At 55.6% G+C, this 21,609-nt stretch overlaps 1 long non-coding RNA gene across 1 annotated transcript in view; it reads left to right on the top strand.

The window, feature by feature from the left end:
* Positions 1 to 1,941, top strand: part of LOC118354160 (uncharacterized) — a 28,410-nt gene extending 26,469 nt beyond the window's left edge. Inside the window, exon 5 of the long non-coding RNA XR_007401650.1 lies at positions 1,897 to 1,941. This is a non-coding gene — a long non-coding RNA (uncharacterized LOC118354160). The remainder of the gene's footprint in view (positions 1 to 1,896) is intronic.
* Positions 1,942 to 21,609: the final 19,668 nt, after the last annotated feature.

Here is a 21,609-nt window from a genome sequence, read left to right as displayed (position 1 = left end):
TGCTGTTCCGCTTTGGGTAACAAGGAACAGAGACGACGGCTGGGTTCGAGCAGTACGTGCTTCCCAATCTACCAGGCGCGGGTCAGGTGTAGTGGAAAGATCAACGATCTCCGCGTGAAAGGAGCCAAAAGCACATCCCAGCATCTCTACTCTTCTGTTATCCAGCCTCGGACATCAGATGTGTAAGGGAGTTTTGGAAAACTATGAACGGCTAAGAATTCCAGGTATAAGGGAGAGACACAGAGGTCCTTCTACCACGTGGAACACAATCATACCGTATCGTCACAGAGCTTTCCTGGTTACAGAGCCTTCCAGTGAGCGTCCTGTGCCCCCATTAGCCCTTCTTCAGACGGGGTTTTGCAAGGAGTAATGGGACAATTCACCCAGAGTGCTCGGAGGTACCTGAGCATCAGGGCCAGCGCACAGTGAATGGCATGGCTGCTACTCTTCTATGAGTCACTCTTCCAACAGTCCCGCGGAGCAGACATCACCCTCTTTGCACCTCCAGACTTTGAAAGTCTGAATTAAAGTGACGTGTCAAGGTCATAAGCTGAAGGGTCAGAACCCAGAATTGAGTTCACACATGTTTTCTCCTCTTGGAGTGCGTGCTCCTGGACACTGTTCACAGTAAATACAAATAATACTGTAAAGACGGTCTGGGTTTTTTTTTCCCCCTTGAAGCATATAACAAAGTGAGAGCCTCTCCCACCCTTTGGGTTCTGGCCTTGTGGTCTCACATACCCCACGTGCATCAGTACAGACCAGAGAGTCTTTCTTTTTCTTCTAGCTTTTTGAGAGAAAATTGGCACATAACACTGTGTAAGTTTAAGGTGTGAACAGAGGTTTTTATTTTATTTTACTTTATCTTTTTTTTTGAAGTAGGCTCCGCACCCAGCCCAGGGCTTGAACTCAGGACCCCGAAATCAAGTGGCATGCTCTGGGTACCGGTTACAAACAGAAAGCCTTTAAATAAAAGATGAGGATGCTCAAGGAGGGAGGTGGCTGGGAAACGTAAGGAGGGTAGGAGGCCGGTTTCTTGAGGAGTCAGACTAGAGAGACTCAGGATGTGCACGCACACTGGCTCCCTTTCCCAGACGTGGGGGAAATATCCCAGCATGGAGCACCCCCTTGATGGAAGGCCCCAAAGAACTGGCCTCCAGGGCACTGCCCAGCCTCCCGGTGTCTCTGAAGAACAAAGTGAATCTGTGTGGCTGGCGGCTCTCGAGTAAAATTTCCCTGATGATAACTACTGTTGGGCGGAGATACAGGCCTCCGAGGCCGAGAAGGGCTTGGTAAATTTTTTTGTGCTTAATAAGGGTGGAATATAGAACAAAGAATAAATCTAAGTTAGAATGTCTCCCAGAACCCGGTAACTACAGCGTTTTACTAGTCACGCCAATGGATGTCGCCGTAGCTCTAAATTCACCTACGAGAACAAGACACGTCACTAACGTCAAGCCATCCTGACAAGCGAAGGTCAGATTCCCTCGGTAATCGTACAAGGTGGGGACCCCGTTTCATGATCTTCCAGCCACAGTGTACCTAGCCCCCCTCATGCCCAGATGCAGCAGGATTACAGCGATGGGCGGTGGGAGCAGGAGCGCGGCCTCGAGATTGGGGTTGGAAGCCCAGGTCAGAGCTGCCAAGGCCACCGTTCCAGACAGCCTGGCCACTGACGCCGGCAGCATGGTTATTTCTTCTCAGGGCTGCATTGGAGGTAGCAGCCCTTCCCCAACCTAACCCCCCGCCCCCAGATTTGGCCGCAAGTTCTCCAATTCATTGCAAGGGATAGAGTACAAGCTACATCCATGCTTAAATATATTTTCCTTCCCTTTGCAAACTCCTAAGACAACTCCACCCTGGAGTCTCACGGATGTTTTTTCTTGACTCCTGCAGGCCCCAGAGGCATGGACGCCATTCCTGGTTGGCGTCCAGCTCCAGCAATGCTTCCCGGGTCTAAAGGTTTGTTTGTCCTGGGGTAACCATTGCCTTTTATGTAGCCCCCTGCCTTGTATGGAATCAGCCCAAGAAGTCTTAAGGAGAGAGAGAGAGAGGGAGGGAGGGAGGGAGATGGGCATTGCATTCCCACTTTGGGGGGTAAAGACAAAAGGAACAAAAGTTTTAGGCAGACAATAGATCCTGTCAATTGGACCAGGTGGAGCTAAAGGACACGAAGGCCTTCCTGGGGAAGATGGGGCTGGCAAGGGAGGGGAAGGTGGCTGGAGGGACCCAGCACGTGGGAGAAGCTCTGGCTGGCAGGCAGCAGCCGGAGGAGCCCCGCTGGGGAGCAGGTGCGCAGGCTCGCTCCCACTCACCGGGGGTCACCAAAACCCCAGGATGCCGAGGCCATGCTGGTGCTCTCACCCACAGGAGCCCACTGCGCGCCAGGTGGGCACTCCTCCGGGGTGGCCCAAGGGATCTCCTTAGCCGACAGGACCTGCCGCGGCGAGGAGTCTGCAACCCCCCCCCCCGCCCCCGTGGAGGCCGTGATAGAAGAAAGGAAAAGCGGGCGCACCCAAGACACCCGTGGCTTGTAGAATTTTTATCTCAGAGGGCGAGATGGGAAACATCGATTGGCAAGACGTCACTCTTCCCCCCTGGTGTCACCGGAGGGGGCTGCTCGCGAGCGCAGGGACAGAGGTCGGAGATAGATGGCCGCGCACATCACATCATTTGTAGTGATTTATTAGTTAAGAAATAAAGCATGACGGGTGGGTGTGGCCACCACGGCGCAATCACACCCCTAGGGTGAGAGGACACTACACACAACCAGATTCCCCCCAGGGGTGTCATTAGCTCATAGGAGCCTGCCTCCCAGAACTGCCAGGCTCTTTAATGTCGTTTATTTATTAAAAAAGAGTGGGCCGGTCAGCTCCGCTCCATGGAGTGGGGCTGGCGCTGAGGCTGGGCTTCCTGAGAAACAAGACAAATCCCAAAAAAACCCAGGATCTGCTGTGGGCCCCTCAACACTGCTTCCTGTTGAGTCTTGAAGACACGCTCCAGCCAACCAAGTGACAGCAGAGCCACCGCGGGGTCCTCGTGGACTGCTGTGCTCGGATCCTGCAACCGTGCTGTCCGGCCAGGGGGAAACCGGAATATTATTGATTTCATGGTCTCTCATTTGCATATATTAGACAGCCTTGGGGAGGGGAAGGGAATAAAGCATTTCAGGGCCGGTTGTTTGCTTGTTTTGGTGTTTAGGTCCCAGAACGGCTCGGGAGATTTACAGGATGGTGAACCTCAATCATGAAACAGGGTAAATCGAATAAAAAGGCTCTTAAAAGTGAGCTCGTTCAGCAGGGATCGCTACGCTGTATGACGGTTGCCGTGTCACAGACAAACACGGGGCAGGCGCTTATTACGCCCCTTTAAAATAATGTATTTTATATGGGGCTCCGCCTGCTTCTTTCTGTTATTTGATTTTTTAAAAGTCTTCTGTTATCTCGAATAAACTCTTAACCGATTTTGAATCTTTAAGAAATTAATGAATCTCCTCCCTAATGGTTCCTCATCCCCTTTCCGTTCCCCCAGCCGATTGCTTCAGAGGAGCAGGAGTGGAGCTGAAGGGGGCGGGTGACCTTCATCCTCCACGGCCAGTTCTGAGTAACACACAGATCCTGGCCCCACCGCCAGACTGCAAATCCACGTGCACAGCCGGGGAGCGGCCGGCCTGGGGGTGCTGTTCAGTCCGCTTCCAGGCAAAGAGCAGGAGACAAGTGTTGAATTTTGCTCTGAGCAATGCGGGTCAGAAAACGTGGCTCCACGCTTCAGTGTCCAGCAGATGCCCCAAGGCCCGTTGTAGGGTTTCCTTTAACCAGAGACAATGTGGGAACTTCACTGCTTCACTGTACATCCTGTGGAGCCTACTGGACGCGTGTAGGTGCCTTGTGGTTTTGGTTGGGTGCCATAAATGGAATGTCCTGGTAAAGCCAGCAGCGGGCCCTTCCTCTCAGGGCCCAAGGCAGGCTGGCCTGCAGCTCTGACCCCTGACTTCTCACGTCGCCTCTTACATCCCGGAGAGGGAAGCTTTTGATTTTACGGGGCACCTTATCCTATCTAGATATTTGAGGCTGTCGTGGATGGTTCTGGAGAGGAAAATGAGCACGAGAGACTGAAATGCCCCAGATATTCCAAAGGAAGAAAGGTGGATGGAGAGTGAGGGATGCCACCGAGCTGTGGATGATGCATCTTGCAGGGAGAGCGCGGGCCGCTCCTCGTCCGCCACCAGGGGACGCTCGGCGGCCCCTCCTCCCCAGTAATTGATGGAGGCAGCTGAAAAAAGATAATTAGTTTTATGTATATAATATTTGATCATGAAAATATCCTTTGCCTTATTTCGGTATAGGGGATCCGTAATATATGTTAAAACAGTTAATTTTTTTTTTATTACCTCTTGCATGGCGGCAGCCCGGCCTATCCGAAATTACCGGAGCATCAACTGAAAATGTAGGCAATGTAAGCAACGTTAAATCTAATTTTTCTGTGCAAAACCTAATTAGCCGTTTTAAAAAAGGTTAACGCCAGCGCCTGAGACGGTTTTTGTTTAATAATCCTATTACTGACGGCTCATCATGTATAAAATGGTGCAGTAGGATGCACAATTTCCACTTGTTTATAAGTGCATCTCCGAGAAATGTATAAAATAATCGAGAGCGGCGGAGGCCGGTCAGAGCCGCCCGGATGCGCGCACCTGCAACGTAAGTAGCGGCCGCGGCCGCCCCGGGGTCGGACGCCACCGGGCAGGGGCGCGGCCAGGCCTCCGGCCTTTTAGGTTTGGGGCCCGCATGGGTGTCCTGGCGGGGTCAGCTCCGGGCCGGCCGGGTCAGGAGGTGCCCACCTTGCGGGGGGTGGGGGGCGCGACGGGGTTGCAGCATCCCTCGGGCGCAGGCAGGTGCAGGTGGGTGCAGGCGGGTGCAGGCGGGTGCAGGCGGGTGCAGGCGGGTGCGCCCCGGGTCCGGGGTGCGGGGTGCGCCGAGGGTCGCCGCTGAGTCCACCACCCCCTTCCCGCACCCCTGCAGGGAGGGAACTCCGCTCTGCACCTGCAGGGACCCCGGCCCGGGATGGAGGGGACACAAGGGAGGCCCATCCCCTCCCCCTCCCCCTCGCCCCAGCCTCGAGGCCCCCCGCGCATCCTGCCCCGGGCACTGCCTGCGAGCCCCGGGCGGGGGCGGGGGACTGCAGTTCTGGAAAATTCCAGCCCCATTGTGGGTCTGCGGAGGTTGGGCAGGTGGTGGAGGGGGAAACGGAATGGGGCGCCCCGGAGGAGGGGGAAACGGACGGCGGAGCTGGGCTGGGGGGGGTCTCCGACTACCCTGCGCCCCCTCATCCGCCCCGCCGCCTTCGGGGAGCTGCTGGGGGACGGAGTGCGCGCCCTGGGAGCGGGTGGAGGGGGTGGACAGGGGACCAAGGGGACCCGGGGGGACCTGGCAGGAGCAGCAGTGCCCGAGCTCCCCAGCCTGCGCGCCCAGGGATCCGGGGACGGGGGACCAAGGGGACCGGGCAGGAGCGGAGCAGCAGTGCCCAAGACCCACCCCCCCCAACCTGCGCGCTCAGGGAGCCGGAACCGGGGGACGGGGGATGGGGGGGACCGGGCAGGAGAGAGCAGCAGTGCCCGAGCTCCCCCACCTGCGCGCCCAGGGAGCGGGGCACCAAGGGGACCCGGGGGGACCGGGCAGGAGCAGCAGTGCCCGAGCTCCCCGACCTGTGCGCCCTGGGAGCGGGGACCGGGGAACTGGGGGGGACCCCGGGGGACCGAGCAGGAGCGGAGCAGCAGTGCCCGAGCCCCCCCCTCCACCTGCGCGCCCTGGGAGCGGGGACCGGGGGACTAGGGGGCACTCGGGCCAGGGCAGGAGCGGAGCAGCAGAGCCCCCCTCCCCACCCCCCCGCGCGCCCAGGGCCGGCGGTGAGCGCGACCCCTGCCCCGACCTCGCCCGCCGGGCCCGCGCGATTACTAAGGAGACGCGGCCTCCCGCGCGCCCGGCCCCGGGCCCGCGCCGTTTGAAAACGGATCCATCAGCGGATCCCGGGCGTGAAAAGGGGTTTCTCTGGAGGGACCTGTGGGAAAGCGCAAGAGCGAGCGGCCCCATCCAGCGGGGCCGTGGGAGGCGCTAGACTGGGCCCAAGGACCCCAGCGCTGGAGAAAGGAACCTGGTTCTCCGCGGCCGGCTGAACCGGGCTGAGCAGCAGGAGAGCAAACAGGCGAGGGATGGGGGGGGGGGGGGGGTAGAGAAGAGGGAAAGGGTCCCCCCCCCCCGTGCGTTTCCTTGGGCCTCAGACCGGAGGAGTGACCACCTCCTCCGCGCCGCTGGGGGCGGGCGGGGGTCGGGGCCGCGGGACCTGCCCGGAGCGCACGTCGGGCCCCGGGCTGCTCAGGCCCCCGCACCTGCTACGCCTCCCACGTCCATTGGTTCTGCGGCCAGGCGGCCTGGGGACTGGGGTCCGTCCGCCCCAGGACCTGAGCCCGATGCCCAGGCCCGTGCGCCCCCGCACCTGCTGCACCGCACACCCCGCGTCCCCGCGTCCTCGAGCCCGGGAACCGCCTCCATCCGCAGCCCGCTTCGCCCCTTCGCTGAGCCCCAGGGGCAGCGGCCCGCCCGGCTGGACCCCGCCCCGTGCGCCCCCGATGCAGGCCTCGTTGGGCAGCCCGGGCTTTGCCGGCTCGCGCCTCGGGATGCCTCGGGATGCGTTCCTACAATCGAGGCAGGTTATTAGCAAGGGAAGGGGCGTGAAGGTCACCGAGAGCCAAGGCCGCTGCGGGAGCCCATTCCTCTGCAGTCCGAAGGCGTCCACGCAGGACCGCGGCCTCCCTGCGCCCAGTGGCCTCCGGGGAGGAGCGGCGGGCGGGGCAGAAGGGACCTTGGGGCTCAGGCCCCCGAGATGCTGACCCCAGGAGACCCACTGGAGGACGTGGGCCTAGAACAACCAGGATGAGCTGACGGGCTGAATCACCGAAGCTATCTAGACCAGGGAAGCCGCTTGTTCAGAGGCCGCGATCCTCAAATGGATGTTCCTTGGACCCCTGATTCAAGAAAAGCTTCTGGACGCAGAGTTCAGGGGCTCCAAACGGGCACGTTTCACCAGGCTTGGTGGTTCATTAAAATAGCACAAGATTAAGGGTGCAAGAGGCCATGCATCCACCTGGGCTTCGGGGACCCCCGCTCCCCTAGGTCGGTAGAGTGGGGCAAAGCCTGCCTTTTGTTTGTGGGTGAGGGATGCACCTTGTGGCAGCAGCCGAGCAAAGGGGGGAAATTAATTGCAGCCAATTAATAATTAATCCCCTTTAAACAACTTTATTATCTCTCTCGAACGACAGGGATTTGTCTGATAACCCCCTGAAGACCAAATGTCAAGTTTAACCAAATAGTTATTGCTTTATCAACCCGAGTCTGCAAATAAATTAATCAAAAGCAAATCTGTCCTTTGTGCAGCTCATTTGCTGGTAATGGATGGATATGAAGATTTGCCGATATTATTGTCTGTCATTCAATCTAACAAAGTGAACATTTATTGCATATATATTAAAAATTATCCCGGAATCGAGTGGCGCCGGGTTGCATTTATTGGAGTCTTCCCAGGGGTGAGGTCCCCTCGGATGGGAGCGCATGGGGAAGAGAGAAAGTGCAAGAGCGCGTCCCGAATCTCAAGCCCCAGTGCCCGGTCTGCCCCTCCCGCCCCGCAGCCTTCACCCCGCGCCCCGGCCCACAGGCCACCCCGCCGGCAGGGCGTGGGGAGTCCCGATGCTGTCCAAACGGAGCCCCGGAGCCCGGAGCGCGAGGGGACTGCCGAGGAAATTTGGGGTGTGATTGAAGAGAGAGAGACGGGAGGGGGGACAGCTCCTCTTTGTCTTCTCCCGGGTTACATCATTCCCTAATTAGGCATAAAATTGTCTTCATACACTGGTATTGCTGCCTTCATAAACATCTCCATTATGGATCATAAGGATGCCATTGTGGGGAGGCCGCCCAAAATAGAAAGAGCTGGGGAGGGAGAGGCCTGGAGTCCGGGAGGCCAGGCTTTGTCCTCCCCTGGGACAAGATGGATGGCCAATGTCACACAGATGATGACTTGGGACTATTAAATTGTCAGAGGGGAAGAATCTTGACCGGCCCCCAGAGCTGATGGAAACTTCTAGAGGCGGATCCGGAGGGTCTGGGGTTTGGAAAGCGAGGCCGGGCCGCCGGGCCGCGGGCTTGGAGGAGGAGGCAGGGGGCCCGGACCGAGTGGGGCCAGAGCTGGCGCAGCCCGGCCTCCTCCCAGGCCTCCCGGCCCGCTCCGCCGCGCTCGGGGCCCACCTGGTCCCCAGCTCACTTCCCATCCGACGCGGTCGCCGAGGCCGGGGACAAGTGGGGTCAGAGGAAGGAGAGGGCAGCGAGCTGGGAGCAGATAAGGGCAGTGCCAGGCGGGGAGACAATTGTTCTCATTATTCGGAGCTGAGGCCCAAGCCCGGCCTCCCGCCTGGTCGGGGGCCGTCGCTAAATGGATGGAGATGGATGGAGGCGCCCGAGCCCGGCGTCGTGTCAGACCCGGGGCAATTACCGTCCCGCCAGGCTGCACGCTCGGCCTTCCACCCTGACCCCGCCGGCCGCTGGCCGCTGCGCCCGGCCATTCTTTCTCTCGCCTGTACAATAACCCGACTTGACATAAATAACTCCCCTGCGCTTGTCTACATCTGCTTGACCCTCTGAACCCACGGAAAACCTTTGCTGCATTTAGCCAAATTACATTTTTCTTGAGGGGAATTAAAAAAAAGGCTTGGAAACGGCACATTCCCGTCTCCTGCTTTGTCCGGCGCTGAAGCTTCGCTTCTCTGCCAAGGCCCCGGTTTCTCCCAGCTCGCGCTGTTGGGGGGGGGTATCCCCACCTTTCCCGGAGACCTGAAGTCACCTTGAGCTCTCGCCCAGCCGGGCCAGTCCTCGGCCAGCGGGGGAGGGAAGGGCAGCTGTCCTAGGTGCCCACTGCTTGCTGGGTCCCCTGCTGCCCGAGCGGCCTGGCGCCCGTGGGCTCCAGTGACCTGATCTAGCGAGGGTGCTGGCCGCCCGGGAGGGCCCCTGCTGGCGCCACGCGGCTGGTCGCCAGGCGCCGGGACAGGAGGGAGTTGATGGAGGGGAGGGGAAGGAGAGTGATTTCAAAGATTCCAGGGAACGGCCTGGCCAGGCCTGTGTCCAGCAAGGATCCCCCGCTGGAGCCGCCTGGAAACGCCAGGGCCAGCCTTGCTCTCCGAGGCTTCCTCTGGGTTGATGGGCTGGGGTGTGGGGACCCTTGGCGTGTCGTCGGCCTAGGTAGGCCCAGCTGACCTTGAGCTGGCCAGAGGACCAGGGCAGCATCTTAGGACTTTAGAGATGGGAGGGCTCTTAGGAGTCCAGTGATCAGGTCACCTCCAGGCGTGAGAGCATAGCACGTCTCGTCCCCCTCCATTTGGTTAGGGCCTCCGGACCCCTCCCTGCAGGGGATTATGTGAGGGGCTGGGGCTGGACCTTGCTGGGGTGAACTCTTTTGAGCTTAGGTCCTGTGGCCTTGGCTCTCCTTGCTCAAGCGTGATGGGGAGTGGCAATTGCAGGACCCGGACCTCGACTTGGTGGCTGTTATGAAACTGGGATCTCTGGGTCCCCCAACTCTGGCGCTGGTTTTCCTTGTAGCACGTTTTCTTGCCATTCAAAAGGGATCACTTAAAGGTCCAGACATCTGCAGTTTGGTCTTCGCACGGCCACTGTCAGTGTCGTTGGAGGTAGGCCCAGACTGGTATCTCTTTGATTTGCGCTCCTAATCCCATCCATCCACACACTTGCCATTAGCTAGTCTTTAATTAACTCCACAAACGCTTTGTGAGGAGACAGTTGCATGTGAGACCCAAGAAAAACGGAAAGCAATGCACTCAAGGAACTTGCGGTTTCCTTGGGAGAAAATGAGTGGGTACAAGGGTGGCCCATGTAGCCTGGTCGTGGGGCCACAGGACTCAGGGCGGGCCTAAATTTGCCATTTCCAGCCTTGGATGGGGTGCGGACCGCCTCTGAGCCTCGGTTTTCTCATGCGTGAAATGAACGTGTTTGGACACAAGCTCTGGAAGTCCCGAGAGCCCCCCCCCACCTCCGCCCGAGTCCCCACGTGCTCTGAGACGTACCTACGACCCCTGCGAGTCGTATTTACAGTGGAGACGTGAACGGGCATCAGAGTGCCCGTACAGCTTGACGGGGACATCCGTCTCTAAGTGTGCTCCTGAACTTCCCGTTCCCCAAATAGAGGAAAAGGGTAGGGAAAGTGGGACCTGGCTGTCCCCGGCTGGAACCGAGTCGGCGTATCTAATCTTTCAGATCAGTTTTCTCGCCTGTAGGGTGGGGGCTGCACCAAGGTAGTTCTAAGGACCAACTCTGATGACGTATGTCAATGTGTTTGGAAAACTAACCAGCCTCAGGGCAACGGAGATAGAGACCCAGTCCCCGGGACTCCGCGCTGCAGCGGTGGCCGCCCCAGGTTGGGCTCTGTGGGTCCTGCAGCCTCTGGAGGACGCCCAGTCTGGGGGGAGGGGGGGTTGGCAAGTAGGCACAGTCCGAGTCACTTGCCGCCTACCTTGCTGCCATCAAGATAGGACAGATGGTCTCTCCCGGACTCGCCCTGTCCTCGGGGGGCCGGTCAAGGGGTCTTTTTTCATACGTAGGCAAAGTCCCAGAGACCTCGCACGCGGCAGAAATTCTTTCTTCAGCAGGCTTCGCTGAATTTTAAGGACTCTGTTACTGAAAGTTTCCTTAAAAATGAGATTTGTTATTGATCGAAAAGGGGGGGAAGCGAGAAATCGTTTAGGGGCTTTTTGACTGATCCATCCCGCTGAAGAAATACATGTTTTTCTTCTCAGCAGGAAAAAAATCAAACCAAACCAAAGCAACCCGTTCTTTTCGTAATTACGTTCCTTGCTGGGAACTTGGTTAGCTCACTCACGTCCTTGCTGAAACAGGAGAGGGAAAATCACAGTGGGTACCGGGAGAAAGGGCATTTTGGCTCCTTAGAGAACATTCGCCTCGGGGCCTCTGGGAGGGAAACCTTGGCGGGGAGGGAGGAGGAGTGAGGGTGGGTTGAAACCCTAAGGAACCTCAAGGCACAGGCCCACCTCTTTCTTGATAAAGCAGCTCGTTAGTGACCATTCATCCCTGGTGGCCTATGGAAATCTTCCAGCAGGTTCTCCATTAAAGGAGCTGCCTGTCCTTCCATTCTCCGAACTTTTGTGCTAAACGTTAACAACTTGATGCTATCTATTATGGTGCCATTATCACAGACTGTTGACCGAACTGGTTCTTTTATCTCCATTATGGGGCTGCCTCCTTTGCAGATTTATGCATTTTTGATATTAAATTCTTTCTCTACTTAAGCCTAAACTCTTGTTGACTTTCGATGACCTCCTGCCCTGGTCCCTAATACCATTCCATATTTGATATTGAAACATTTTTCTCCATGCCCCTCTTAGCTTTGTTGCCATCGGGTGACGGCTGTCCCTAATGGCCTGTGCTGTTTGCTCTGTTCTTGAACTTGGTGGGGTCACATAGCCTTAAACAGTGATGTCCTCTGAATGTCCACCCTTGCTGTCCAGCTAAGTTGCCCTGTGTCACAAGCTTTGCCCTTTCCTCCGCCCCTAACTACCAAATGCTCCTAATCGCTTAAACAAACACCTTCCCTCCCGGTGCCCGGGGGGCCCCCTGAGCCTTTTGGGTTTTGTTCAGCTGAGCTGCTAATGCTCTGCTTGGCCCACCGGCCGCTTGGCCTCCCTGACCTGATACATCGCCGCTCTTCTCCTTGGAGCGCTTGCCTTGTCCAGCGCCCTTCGGGCCAAAGGCCAGGGTCCGGGCAGGGTGGACCAGCTGCTTGAGGTGGCCACAAAAGCCACCGAGAGACAACCTCAGCTTCGAGCAGGCGAACGAACGGTATTCATTTATCTTTCCTTCCCGCCCCCCTTCCCAAACCTACAGGCAGGCTCAGCCTACTGCCGGGCTGGAAACAGGACAAAGGGGAGATATTGGTAAGGGGGGCCGGAGAGGCCCGCTTGCGGCAGAAATCTTAGCTCCCTTCTTGGGGGCCGTCTGTTCAGTTTCACGACACTTACGAGACCAATTTCCAGAATTGAAGTTGCCTGGTGTTTTGATTCTTCCTTTGCCTGTGCATTTGTGCCCCGAAGGTCCCTTCCAAATGGATACTAATTGTGGGGGCTGCACGCTGCTGGCTGCTCCAATGCCCCAGGGCCCCGAGGACCTGCTTCTCAAAGCCTTAATTGACAAGGACCTGTCTGTATTTAGGAGCAGCTGGTCCAGAGCGTTGGCACATCAGTGCAATCTTAACTCAGCATCCCTAGCCCCGAGGAGGATGAGGGTAAATGTGGTTAAAATGAAGGAAGATTTATAGCCGGCCCCCTTGGGTAATACGACGGAAGACAGCTCCCAAGATTTTCCCCTACGAGGGGGTTCATTCATCAGCTCCCGGGCCTGGTAACCGGGTGGGAGGCGCGCCCCAGCTATTATTACTAATGGGGGAGGGGAGGGGGCCTGCCTGGAACAATTAGGCAGGTGACAACATTCACTAGAATGCATCGGCCCCCAAAACCCCAGCGAGGTTTCGGAGACCATCGCGGCTCGTCCCCTGCTTCCGCGGGGGCCTTGGCGCCGGTGCCTCCGCCCGGGTCTGGCTTTGGGTTAATAGCGGCGCCGGCGGCGGGCGGGAGGGAAGGGAAGGGGAGAGGGGTGCGCTCGGCCGCCGCCCCGCTCCCGCCCGGAGGGGACCCGAGGTCGCGGGCGCCCAGCTCCACGCCCCCGTGGTGGGGGCAGCGGCCCAGCCCCGCGCCCCTCGCGCGCCCCCCGTGCGCCCCGCGCCCCCCGCGCGCCCCCGTGCTCCCCGTGCCCCCGCGCATCCCCCGTCTCCCCGAGGCCCGCGCTCCCTGCGCGCCCCCGTGCTCCCCAGGCCCGCGCTCCCCGCGCGCCCCCGTGCTCCCTGTGCGCCCCCGTGCTCCCCAAGGCCCACGCTCCCCGCGCGCCCCCGTGCTCACCAGGCCCACGCTCCCCGCGCACCCCCTGTGCTCCCCAGGCCCACGCTCCCCGCGCGCCCCCCGTGCTCCCCGTGCTCCCGCGCATCCCCCGTGCTCCCCAGGCCTGGGCCCCCTGCGCCCCCCGTGAGCCCCGCGCCCCGTGCGCGCCCCCGCCCCGTGCTCCCGGAGGCCTGCCCTCCCCGCTCGCTCCCTGTGCTCCCCGTGCCCTCGCGCATCCCCCGTGCCCCGCGCCCCCCCGCCCCTCGTCCCCCCGCGCCCCCCCCCCGTGCTCCCCGTGCCCCTGCGCATCCCCCGTGCCCTGCGCCCCACAGCGCCTCCCGCGCGCCCCCCGTGCCCCCCCCCCCGCGCCCCCCGCGCGCCCCCTTTCCGGAAACCTGCTCGCTCCGTCGACGCAGCCATTCAGCGGGTTACAAAGACGGTTTATTGGTTGCACCAGGAACCCGGTTTTGTTGCGATGTGTGGGAAATACTTTGATGTGCGCCCGGTTCGCACGTGTGAACAGGGATAATGGGTTTGGGGATCTTCATTGAAATTTGAAGTTTTAAAGCAGAAATCCCCTAACTTTTGCCTGTTTTTCTCAACTTTCTCTTTTTCTTTCTTTCTTTTTTTTTTTTTTTTATTCCTGCAGGAACAATGCCAACATTGAAGCCCTCGGCTGGAGTCTGCACAGTTGGAGATCTTTGGTGCCATTTTAGACATCTTTGGATTTCATCAATCAAACTGACTGCAATTTTCCATAAAAACCCTGAATTTGGGTCAGAAAGTGGGCAAAGTAGATAAAGATCATTCGAGCTGTCTTATAAGATGATAAATAGATATCCTTTCAGGCCAACAATGCCAAAGTGCAGTTTTGTGAGTCCCTTCCATGGGTTCTGAATGCAGTGAGTCGAACCGATTTATACATGTTTTCCCATGGTTTAGGAGGTGTCTTTACATACTTGTCAATAGTAGCCTGACCTTTTTCCCTACTGAGTTGCTAAGTGTGTTGCTTTGGGTTTCTTTTTTTTTTTTTCTTCCTTGTTGGTGCGTGTTGTTTCCCCCAAAACACAAGAAAAGGTTTTTCTTTTCTTTTGCTTTTATTGCTCAAATCAATAGGATATGGGTCTGATTCAGATAATTCTCTGCAAATAGATTGGTTTGCAGAAGCCCATGACTTGTATGGAAATTCCATTTGCTCAGTGGTTGCTTGTGGGGCACTTTAGCTACCATTTTAGACACCATGCTGGGATGTAAACTCATTTTCCTAACAACAACAACTACTACACCCACTGGCACTGTGTCCTTCCTATTCTTGAACTTGACGAATGGCCTTTTGTATAAGGTGAATAAAAGGAAACCCTAAAAAGAAATAGAAAGAAACCCCAAAACGGTATTTAACCCACTACCTCCAGAGACCTTTCAAGATGCTAGCTGAGATCATTTCTAAGTAAATAAGGACATTATACATTTTCCCTCTTCGTTACTCAAAAATAATCTGCTTATTCAGCGTACATTACACATCACTTCCTACTCACTGATCATCTCACCTTAATTCCTCCTTCTTTAAAATCTTCTTGAGTCTCTTCTCCTCAAAACGTTCATTTTGATAATCCCTTCCCAACACTTTTAGTTAACCAGCTATTTCAAAAGGGACTTGAAGAAAAGAACTGGCTCTTCATGGGGAAACCATGCTTGCCATTCCCGGCTATTTATGAATTAATGATCTGATCTGATCATCTGATCATGAGCTCAGAGATCTTATGGGGGCATGCACAATTGTGTGGCAAACACATTTCTGTTTCTTGGTGTAAGAATTTTTTCCCATATTCATCCCAGGAGCATCATCTTTTTGTGTTTTGCTCTCCCATACTTGCTAACTTAATATCAAATGTACGTTGCAGAGCATCTATAGAAGGGAGTGCGGTACACTGGGAGTTAATTACTGTTATTAACTTACTGGCTTTATTAGTTTTGAATGAAGCACATAGCTGTGACTACAGTTATTTAAGAGGTCTTTATTAGCTAAAATAATTTGCAGTTTTTGGACACACTCTCACCATGTAAAATTTAAAATAGCAACTGGAGGCTCAAAGAAATTCCCAACTCTCATTTGTCTTTAATAAATCTTGCTGTCAAGTAGTAAACATTTTAACTTAAGGTATAGCTCTCTGAAAGACCTTTTATCTCACCCTTTCAGTGCCATTTTATTACCAACTTTACTTTTTTATATGGTAAAAAAGAATCTATTAAGTGATATTTTCATTTTAAAACTATTCTCTGGAATTCAGAAATACCGTTGCAAATACCAGATTTGTGAAGAGGAGAAAGAATGATTACTTACCTTGTTTAATATTTTTCCTAATGCCCTGTCATTCTTTTTTGCTCTTGTGTGTGTGTGTGTGTGTGTGTGTGTAAGATTTTATTAACTTATTTGAGAGGGAGAGCATGAGTGGGGGGTGGGCAGAGGGAGAGGGACTGGATGAGATGTGGGGCTTGATCCCAGGATCCTGGGATCATGACTTGAGCTGAAGGCAGATGCTTCACCGACTGAGCCACCCAGGCGCCCCTTTCTTTTTCTCTTAAAACGTATTTTAGGTGTATTCATGAAATCTATTCAGTATGGAAGATGGACAAGGGAGAAGTACAGTGGAAAAAATAAAAGTTGAAATATTGTTAGTCACTTTCCATCATGATAATATAAAAGCATATCTGAAATTGTTATCTGAATACGTGGGATGGTAGACTTTTGTTCACCACTGGCGTCCATTTCACACAGCTTCTCTCAGGGATCCATCCACACATCAAAAAGTCACTTACAAAATTTTTATTTGGGAATTTTAACGTGTTCTGTACATGCAGTGAAAGCCATTTGATTATTGTCATTGTTGGTGAGAGACGGGGCCCTATCGATCAGCAGAGAAATGTCAAGCCATCATATGTAGCGCTGTGGTCTCTAAGTATAGCGCAAAGGACAAATGGTAAAGCGTGAACTGAACACTTCGGATTTGGAGTTACATTCTGGAAACATGCATTTGAGTTTGTGACCAGGCATGAAGCAATTCGGGCTTTGGCAGGCACTGGTTTCCTGAAGCATTGAAACTACAGATGGGAGAAGGAATGTCTGGATCAACCTGACTTCCTATTTTTAGGTGAGAAAACCGAGCCTGTGCAGATAAAATGGTGATCACCATGGACACTCACGGTAGGACTCCAAGAGCAACTGAGGTTTCTCTCCCTCTCCTTTTTTTTTTTTTTTTTAAGACTTTATTTATTTATTCATAGAGACAGAGAGAGAGGCAGAGGCAGAGGGAGAAGCAGGCCCCATGCAGGGAGCCTGTCTTGAGACTCATCCAGGTTCCCCAGGATCACACCCCAGGCTGCAGGCGGTGCTAAACCGCCAAGCCACCGGGGCTGCCCTCTCCCTCTCCTTTCCTGTCCTTTACTGAATCAGGGGCATGTTTCTCCAGTATTCTTTCCCATGTCCTTAAAAAAAGAAATAAAGAAAGAAAAAGGAACCCCAAAGGCATTTACATCCAATTCTTGCAAGATCTACCTTCCACCCACAGCAGACCTGTAAATAAGCTACTGTCTGCATAGGCAAAGGAATCACAAGTTCAGTTAAATCCTTGCCAGCAGCCCAATTTGGGGAGTTGGGCTGTAGAAGTTCTCCTTTCATGAAAGATTTCCATTCTTGAGAGAATTTTCCAGATATTCCCCTCAGTATTCCTATTCTTGTCTCCCTACATGCAATAAAAAGAAGTGAAAATGCTTCAGGTAGACAAAAAGAAGAAAAGAGAAAAAAGAAAAAAGAAAAGAAAAAAAGGCTGTGCCTGCACGTACAAAGAGGAAAAATATTGCAGGTGAGTGGAAAAGAAGGTATTTGGAACCACAGCTGTTCAGTTTGCCTGCAGATAAATCCCGAATTTATTGTCTACTTCATTTTGCCCCTCACTTCTCTAACTACCACCACATCCTAAGCAAGCCATATAGAATTCACTTCTTTTCCTAATACTGTAATATTTTAAACTCATCATTTGACACAAATCCATAATTTGACAATTACCAACTATGCCTTCCAAAAAATCTTTTAACATGCACAATGGGTGGGGGTTATAGTTTTCTTATTTTTAATAATGACATTCATTAACTTGGTATCATCATCTCCTCTATGAGGGCGATTGTTTTGGTAGTTATTGTCAAATCTCACAGTTTCTGAAACTGATGGGGTTTACTGAGCCTTTTTTCAGGGCTTAAAAGGCATACAAGCTAAATAATTTAAACCAACTATCTTTCCTCTCTCGTTCAGTTGGCTCATGTAAACAAAAGCCATCTAGGTGGGTGTCATGAATTTTCTGAGTGATTTGACCTTCTGATCCGGGCTACCACGTCCAGGCTTTACAAAACTGTGTGTTAAAAACGGCACTTTATCACCTCTTTGCAAGCATGCAATGCAATTTTACTTTAGAACATTTTCAAGTTTTAATAAGGATTTAATAGCCTCTGATGTGGAGGCAGCTAGTTGTGGGATTTAATAGAGGCTAACATATGGGAAGGGTTTTAAAGAGCCATTCATATCGAAACCCCAAAATGGGTTCAATCAGCAGGTATCCCGATGTTTATTTAATGAAGAAATCTACGAGCAGCTGCCGGCTCAGAATTTCAGATGTAGTTATCTTTCACTGCTCTGCAGCAAACCAGGAAGAACAGATTTTAGCTGTAATTGGGGATCACCTCATTAGATATGCAGGGCTGCATCAGTAGATCCGTAAACACGAGCAATGCAGCTAGTTTGAGGAGGACGATCAAACACAGGGATCACTCTGGGGATAGAATCTGTGGGTTGTATTTCTGGATCGATTGCTTAGTTCTAGGTCACAAAAAATTTTCAAGTCTAGAGTGAACCCCAAAGGCCTTCGTGTAGATGAATAGAAATCCAACCTGACACTGATTCTTTTTTTTTTTTAATTTTTTAATTTATTTATGATAGTCACAGAGAGAGAGAGAGAGAGAGAGAGAGAGGCAGAGACACAGGCAGAGGGAGAAGCAGGCTCCATGCACCGGGAGCCCGACGTGGGATTCGATCCCGGGTCTCCAGGATCATGCCCTGGGCCAAAGGCAGGCGCCAAACCGCTGTACCACCCAGGGATCCCCTGACACTGATTCTTGACCGACCTTGTGGCATTACTGCAGACGGAACAGGGGGCTAGTTTTCATTGCCCAGTGCGCGGTGGGCATTGACAATACCATGATACTCCTCTAATCATGACAACAACAACCAAAAAAAGAGGATGAGCAACTGGGGTTATGATTTGGCCCTGAGGGTTTATGGGGCAACTGCTCCTGGGATGTTAACAGCAGGTAAATCTAACTCTGAATGCATGGTTCCTCTTACTGCTATTTAAAGCAAGGAATTTGGGGCTCGTAAATATATTTATTTATTGGTACATGTCTACCTTCTGAACAAATAGGAAGGGGGGCAGGACATATACTGATGGCTGTCTTTCATTATCAGGACCTTTTAAAAATGAATAAAGTTGGTGTTTGGCCACCTTCATAGTAGCCTCCTGACTTTAGAGAGCAATTATGAGTGCCTGCCCTCCCCTTTGTTAAACTTTGGCCTTGGGGATAGAGTTAACTACAGCTTTATGACTTTTATCTGAGAGTTCTTGTGACTAGTTACCAAATTTGGTGGAGAGAATCACTTAAGAATGGTAGCCCTGAGTCTACAGCAACAGGGCCTGCTGTAATCTGTATTTTGGTTAAGTCAGAATGATATTTTTTAATTCTCCATTTAGGGTCAATGCAAATGATGAGTTCATTTGGGAAGTCCCTCCAGAGTGTAGTTTTTCCCCCCTTCTCTTTTGTCTCCCCTCCTTCTTTTTTACAGTGTCACAGTGATACATACATACCAACCTGTAATGTTTTTATTGGGACAGCATTTGTCAGACTTGGACTCTCAGCCGCCCTGAGTGTGTCAGACAAATTCCTGCCGTTGAGTCTGGAATGAAGGCAAGGAAGGAAGATGCCTTGAGCTGTTATCCCATGAGCTCTGGGGACTGAGTGTAGGTGAGGACAGGAGCCTTGAGGACTCTGGACGGGCCCAGGATTGGCCTTTGCAACCAGGCAATGGGATTGCCCCGGCCGGACCTACTGAGCTACCCTGAGCCAGGGACCATCAGCTCAGTTGCAGCAGGAACCTTGAGACCCACCGGCCTAGGTCTGGGCCTTGGGGGTCCCGGGCACAGCCACCTGGGGAACCACCTGTCGCTGCCAGGCCCCTCTTGGGAGAGTTTCCAGGAGCCGGGTCCACGCTGGCTGGGGGTTCAGAGCCAAACTGCACCCCACCTCCACCCCACCCCCCGTTTCTGCGCGGCCCCCCTGCACCTCTCAGGCCCCGCCCCCTCAGGCCCTGCCCCTCTCAGGCCACGCCCCTCACTGGCTCCGCCCCCGCCCCGCCCCGCCCCGGCCCCTTCCCCAGGGCCTCGGCTCCGCACCCGCTCCATCCCGCACTTGCCCCGCCCCGCCCCCTCCCCAGCCCTCATCCCCCTCCTCCTCCCCTGCCTTCCCTCCCCCGCCCCCTCCCGCCCCCTCCCGCCCCCTCCCCTGTCCCCCTCCTCCTCCTCCCCTGCCTTCTCTCCCCAGCCCCCTCCCGTCCCCTCTCCCGCTCCCTCCTCCTCCCGCCCCGCCCCTGCCCCCGCCCCGGGCCCGCGGGGCCCCCGCGCGGGGGAGCGGTCGGAGCGGGGCGGCGGGCGCTGGGTGCATGCTAATGAGGGGCGCGGGGCAGCACCCGCCGGGGCACGCGGTGCCACTCAGGCCGGCGGGGGGCGCGCAGCTCGAGGCAGCCCCTTTCAGCGGCGCTGCGGGCTCCCCACCGGAGGAGTCTGGAGCCACATAAAAGCGCATTATGAAAATCATAATATCAGCCCCAGAGCATGTCCACGGAGGCAGCTCTGCACCTTTGAGGCATTGAGGCTCGGCGGCGGGGCCGCGGGGGAAATATCCATTTGAATTCGGCCCTGAATGGGGCGGCGGCGGCGGCAACAGGGCCCCCTTTATGCTCCCTCCCGGGCTGGGCACCTCATCTCCTTCGGGCGAGGGCGTGCGGGGCGGGGCCTGGGGGGACGGGGGTGGGGGGCGCAAGCGGGGCGCCGGGGCAAGGGGCGCGGGCACCCGGGGCCCCCCGAGAAGGGTGAATGAGGCCTCGGTTCTGCGGGGAGCGGAGGGGCCGGGGCTGAGGCCCGGGCGCGCTCTCCAGGCTGGAGGGTCGCGCCCCGCTTCCCTTCCCTGCGCGGGGGAGCAGCCGGGGGTCCTGGGGTGCACCCCGGGGCTCGGGCGCGCACACCTGCCAGCTCGCCGACAGAAGCCGCCGTCCGAGTGGACCCCGCGCAAGGGTCTGGCCGCGGCCCGCAGGGCGCGCTGTCCCGGCGGCCCGACCCCCCGGGGAGCCGCACCCGCGCGTCCTGCCCTGGATCCGCCTCCCCCCCCCCCTCCCGCACCCCGGAGTCCGGCTCCCGAGGCGGAATTCGCACGCCGGGGCCCCCGAGGCGGGCTGGAGCTATAATAGCAGATGAGTCTCCCCGCCATTCAGGGCTCTGCCCATTGTCTTGTTAATCGCCTTCCATTATGGGCTGCTCAGAACCGTCATAAAGCGTTTAATATTAATAAGGCCCCGCGCCCGGGCCCCCGCACCGCGCGGCCCAGCGCCGGGCGGACCGCGCAGGTGTCGGCGCCGCAACCTGTCCGAGCGTCCCGGGTCAGCGCGCGGCGCGGGCGGCGGCGGAGCAGGTGGCGCCGGCCTCCCAGACCCGACCGGGAGGAAAAACCAAACGCAAACAAAAACCCTTGTTGAAACAAAGGGGCTTGCTTGGCTCCCGCGCGTGCGCCCGAGGAGTTTAACTCTAGGGGAGGCGAGAGGTGAGAGTTGGGGGTGGGGGACCCCGCGGCCGCCTGGGCAGGGATGTGACATTTCCTGTGGTGAAGCCTGCATTGGCTGCTAATAGAGATCTAATTGATGGGCGAAGTCCCATTTCCGCGCGCTCTCCTTTATTGCTCCATCCAGTCTGTTGCAAAATATAACCTTAATCTGATTTAGCAATTCCTCCAGGATTCGGCGCGAGCTTCCAGCCCAGAAAAAAAAAAAAAATCGTTATTAAAAAAGTTAAAGTACAGACTTGGATTCGGGTGCGTTGCCTTTTTTTTTTTTTTTTTTTTAAATCTTGCCCCAGCTCCTGACATTTAGCACTTTCTGCTTCTGTAGCGGCGCGGTGTTTTAGGGTTGTTAATACCCGCAGTGCTGGGGATGCGCGGCGGTGCGGGAGGCGGGGGTGCACAGGTGGGAGGGGCCGCGCGGAGCAGGTGCAGGCGCGCTCTCGGGACCCGGGCCAGGCCGGGAGGGAGCTGCTGGGGCGCAACGGTCCCGAGGCTGTCACTCCGGGTCCCAGGCGGTGCCACGCGGGGAGGGGACCAGCTCTGGTTTGCAAGACGCACGGGATGCTGGCTCCCCGTTCCCCCACCTGCTTTGGTTACCTGCACCCCTGCGCCCCAGAAGTGAGGTGCACGTCCTCCTGCACCCCTGGAGCCCCGACTGCACCAGAGCAACCACAGTGTCTGCT

Source organism: Canis lupus, chromosome 13 (assembly GCF_003254725.2).
Source record: "Canis lupus dingo isolate Sandy chromosome 13, ASM325472v2, whole genome shotgun sequence".
Classification (NCBI taxonomy): domain Eukaryota; kingdom Metazoa; phylum Chordata; class Mammalia; order Carnivora; family Canidae; genus Canis; species Canis lupus.
This window is presented reverse-complemented; position numbering and strand designations above follow the sequence as displayed.